General features: G+C 33.4%; 1 protein-coding gene across 14 annotated transcripts in view; it reads left to right on the forward strand.

The window, feature by feature from the left end:
* The window catches only part of FOXP2 (forkhead box P2), a 554,228-nt gene that overhangs the window by 317,244 nt on the left and 231,984 nt on the right, over nt 1-5,000 (forward strand). The window lies entirely within an intron of this gene.

Genomic DNA, 5,000 nt, shown 5'->3' on the forward strand with positions numbered 1-5,000 from the left:
CTGTAAAAACAAAAACAAAACAAGATTAGTTAACCTGAACTAAAACATTCTAATCCATGCTAAGTGCACCTGTTAAGGCAGAATGCTGCACTACAGAGAGAAATGACATAATTCTTTACCAGTATGCTTACAGTACATCAGAATTGCTGCATATACGCTTATAGTCACCTATAATAAATCTTGCTTTCTGTCAATGATATAATCTCAATTGTCAATTTTATTGTAATAACATATTCAATAAACAGTGTTAGTGACTCACCATATGATTGCTCAGTTTGCATTGTGTACTCCTATAGTTATTTTCTGGTTTGTAATATATACTGTATATCTTAAACCTGCCCTTGTTAATTTTCGAACAGTTACTGTAATCATAACTAATATCGTAAGTCATAATTATGTTTTAATAATAAAATGGCTAATTAGCTTTGACGATACTATCTTTTTTGCCACCAAAATTCTAAGGAATTTTTTTTCAGAGATGATGATGAGCAAGCTTACTGAAGCAAATGTAGTATATTTCTGTCTGTTTAAGCAAAGATAGGTACTGTAATTCAGAACTTGAAGTTCAGCTTGCATGAAATATCTTTCAGCACAGTGCATATTGACATTCTACATTTTAGAGTGAAAACTTCTTCATCTTTCAAACAACAGACACCACTCTTTACATTTTCATACAGTTGAGTTCATTGTACAATATATTGTAGCACATTAAACATTTTAAAGGTACTTTGTGTAAAACAATTTCAGTAGTAACTGACCTAATTATTACATGTAATAGTATTCATTTACTCTACCTTTTTTTTAAAAAGTACTCACTGAAGTAATTTATACTTAAACTTAAATCATATCTTGAAAGACAACATGTTTTAGTTAAAACAACAACAAAATCTTTAAAAATCTTCAATGTGCTTTTACAATTTTTGTTCTGACACATTCAGCTATGTCCTTCATATTTGGCATTTTGATTTATTAGGCAATCTTAAGTATTAAAGACTTTTAGCATACTAGCACTCGACTTCACATGCATTGTGCCTGGTGTCAATGATGAATTAATTCCATTAGAGCACAAAGTTACCATTATTTAAACCCAAATTTTCACCCTAACTTTTACATCATAATCAAGTTTAAAAAGCAGAATTCTAGCGAAGATATTATGAAGTATGAATTCAAGGTTACCTCAGAAAATTTTGCATCGTGTTCTATGTTCATGATATTCTATGTTTGTGTGTGTGCGTGTGCACGTGTGTGCATGTTTGTATACATATATACAGAAACTCTGATACTATACGATGTTGTCACTAACATTACTTTTAAAGAAAGGTTGCTGCTGATTGCTTTATATATGTTACATATATCTTGGTTCAAAACATTTGGATTTTAAAGCATGTTTTCTGAGTTGAACGAAAGTTAAAAATTTGTCACAATTTCACCCTGTTTCAGCCTGCGGGAGGAGAGAGTCTTTCTGATTTCTAAAACTGTGGATGAGTTGTGAGGGCCATAATTCATTTCCATGTTTAAAGTGTCTGCATGTATTGTTATAAAATACAGTCATATACTGAATTTTCCTCTGCCTAATTCTGTGAAGATGGTGTCCTTTGCAGGGAAAAGAAAAATTAAACGACTTGTATGTTATAGTGTATTTTAAAACTAATACCTTACATTAGATGTGAATGAGTAAGAGTTTGATATTTTCTCAGCCAAAACACCCTCAGGATCACAGGGTCCAGGCCAAAAGTACCAAGAATTTCCCCCATATAAAAGAGTGGCACATCTAATTACAGGCATAACTTCTCTCAGAAAGAAGGACCCCTGGTGGTGTTTCAGGTATCTCACGTACTGTATGTATTCTTGTTCAGAAGTTGAGAACCTCACTTGAACATCACAGTCAATGCAGACCTGCAAAAATGTAAAAGCAGTTTTGAAGTCACACAAGGAAATGAATATTTCACACTCTACAGTTTTACACCAACAAAACCTATACCTCTTAGGGGAAAATAAGACAAACAAGGCTAGCATTCAGTATTACCCTATCATAAAGTAAGGAGACCTAATTGAGCTATGTCTTTATATCCTGCTATTTGTACAAATAAAAGACCACATCTTGATGCAAAATAAACACAAAAGCACTGTTGTGACTATAAAAGGGAGTCATATACTAATTTATATAATAAGTGGTTGTGCACGCTTTATTCAAGATTATGGCTGCAAGAAATGGCATGAATTGCTGGGTGTGTTTAATGCTGGATTATAGCAATTTGAAACATGTCAAACACATGGCTAATGCCTCATGCTTCACTCATTCTTGCGTAAACCTGCATAGCCACCATCCATTATACCCTTGGTAACAACACAATTCTGCAAGTAAATATTGTTACACTAAGTAACCTTTCAATTCAAGTTGTTTAGGAAGAGAAATGCAATCTTGTGCAGTCAGTTCCAGTGTCAGTTTAATGTTTCAAAAGGGAAGTGGTGTAGAGAATAAGTATCTGTACAGTGACTTGCTGGTTTAAAAAAACACAGAAAACTTACAGTTTACTGCAGGGGTGAAAAGTAAAAGTGTATCTTCTAACTTCATAGGATGAGTGGGATTTTTTGATGTAGGTTATTCCCTAGGTATAATGGCAGAATTAAGAATTCAACATGCAGTGCAACCCAATGCTAAAATGATAATCTACACTTTCTCTTCCAGTGGGCACCACCACCACTTTTGTTTAAAATATTTAAAGGCAGAGCTTTCTGTCTTACCTTTAACAACAAGAGTTTTGGAATCACAGCAAAAGTGTGTGCATGTGTGTATATACGTGCATGCTCATGAATGAGAGAGAGAGAGAGAATGTGTGAGAGAGATTAAGGTGTGAGTATATAGGTATGCATGCGTGTGTGAATATTTTCCTCCCATCCTCTTTGGAAGTATTAAACTTTAAGTTTTAATTTTTGGTAATCAGTGCTCGAAAGATGTCAACACTTGTTTCTTTTGTATTTATTTATGATTGTTTTGCTAACATAAAAGTAAGAAAAACAAGTGCCTTGTTCAGCCTGCTATGAAGTTTGAGCTCAAAATTATCTCCACACCGATATTCTAAATTCTTGATAAATATTTTCAGCACTCTAATTGAAGGGGGTGGGACGGTGATGATATGCAAAGAAATACAATAAAATAATTATAAGGGTGTGTGAGAGGGAGCATTCTATACTCTCCTCTTTTAACTAACCCTTTTTTTTAGCTGACAGTAGTAAGAAGTGAAGGCATGAGTTATCCACCAAAACTACCCCATTTTGGCACTGCATGTTACAATATTCTTTAGCTACCTGAAAGACACTTTATTCTGAACATTAAATTCTAGGGATTTTTTTTCTTTTACCTAAAGAAACGTCAAATCTTTCTTCTACTTCATCTCCAACTAAATTACGCTTTGTAATATTCATAACCTATAGTTGCCCTTCTCTCTGCATGTCCATGTTGGGCCAGAGCCTGTTGTTTTCTACAGCAAGGAGTACCATTACTGGGCATGTTTTGTTCAACCAGGTTCTGCTGGCTCACAGACACTTTAACTTAAAATGCAGAGCCTGAAATACACTCTAGGGCTTTGCAAGGATACAAAATCCACAAGGCATAAAAACCTTTGTTAATATGAACTGGAAGATGTTTAACCCCTCTCTTCTAATTGTAATGAAAGAGCCAGAGATGTGTAAACATAGGATTGTTGACTTTTTTTTTAATTTTCAAACTATTTGCTAATGTTTGATTGCTTGATTAAATTATATTCCCAGCCCTTTTTTCCTTTTAATCCACATGGTTGAATATAGTGTAATATTAGAAATTTTAAGAGTTGAACCTGTCTGTTGGGTCAATCTTTGTCTGTCTGAAGAGGGATTAACATTGGAAATTCCTGAGTCCCAAACTCCATTTAAAAATACAGTCCATAAGATGTTTTAAGTGGATTTCACTCTGATATATATGCCAAATGTGTTTATTGAAAGTAAATAATATAAAAATGATGCCTGCTTCCACAGCTGTGGAAGACCCGCATTAGAATTTTCATATAACTACTAAGGGCAATCAGACTCTTTTCTCTGAATATTTTAAACATTGTACATGTAAAATTTATGCCTAATTTGAATACTTATTAGCTGCCTAATCTCAGAAAAGAGTATTAGGTTTGTTTTCTTCTTGTAAAATGTATCACTATGTGTATCACATTTTCCACGTCTATTATTTTTCTTAGTTTATGCTCAATAGAGTGTTTAACCAAGACTGTACATAAACACATCTGGTTCTGCAGTTGTTTACTATAGTTATTACAGCTGCCCTCTTTTATGTTAACTACGTTCATGTTTGTTTAATTTATATCCTGTTTATTCTTGACCAGAACATCCTTTAATAACTTGTATTTTACTGTCTCAACTTTCTTCACACAAAATACACATTCACTTTTTATTTATCTTGGAAGTCCTCCTTCGTGTTAATTAATACTGCAGGTTGATTAAAATCCTGTGAAAGTAGTTTGTTGTATTGACCTATTTTATGTTTTTTCATGATATGGAAGGATTTTGTACATAGTTGGAAGGAAGTGAGTAAGTTCAACAATATGTTAACAGGCTTTATTTCTTTAACCAAGTTTGCTTAAACATATTATTTATCTACATATTGGTATCTTTATATACACACTTCAGCAAGATTATTTTGGGGATTCTTTCAGGACACTGTAATAATACGGGAAAGCGAGATACATTTGACACCAATGGTACAGTATAGGACTTAGGTAGCTTTGAGAACAGAAATTGACCTTTCCATATTATAGATGAAAAATGCACCTTGAAATTCTGGTTTGTAAGGGCACGTTGGTTCTTTATTTACTGCAAGGATTTCAACTGATCTTGGCAGGACATCTCATTGCTATCCTGAAAGTACAGTATATTTATGCAGTGAAAATGATAAAACATTTATTACTGTAGAGAAGGTAATATGCATAATTTATGCTGTTTTTAGCACAATCATT

This window comes from Natator depressus, chromosome 1 (genome assembly GCF_965152275.1).
Source record: "Natator depressus isolate rNatDep1 chromosome 1, rNatDep2.hap1, whole genome shotgun sequence".
Lineage (NCBI taxonomy): Eukaryota > Metazoa > Chordata > Testudines > Cheloniidae > Natator > Natator depressus.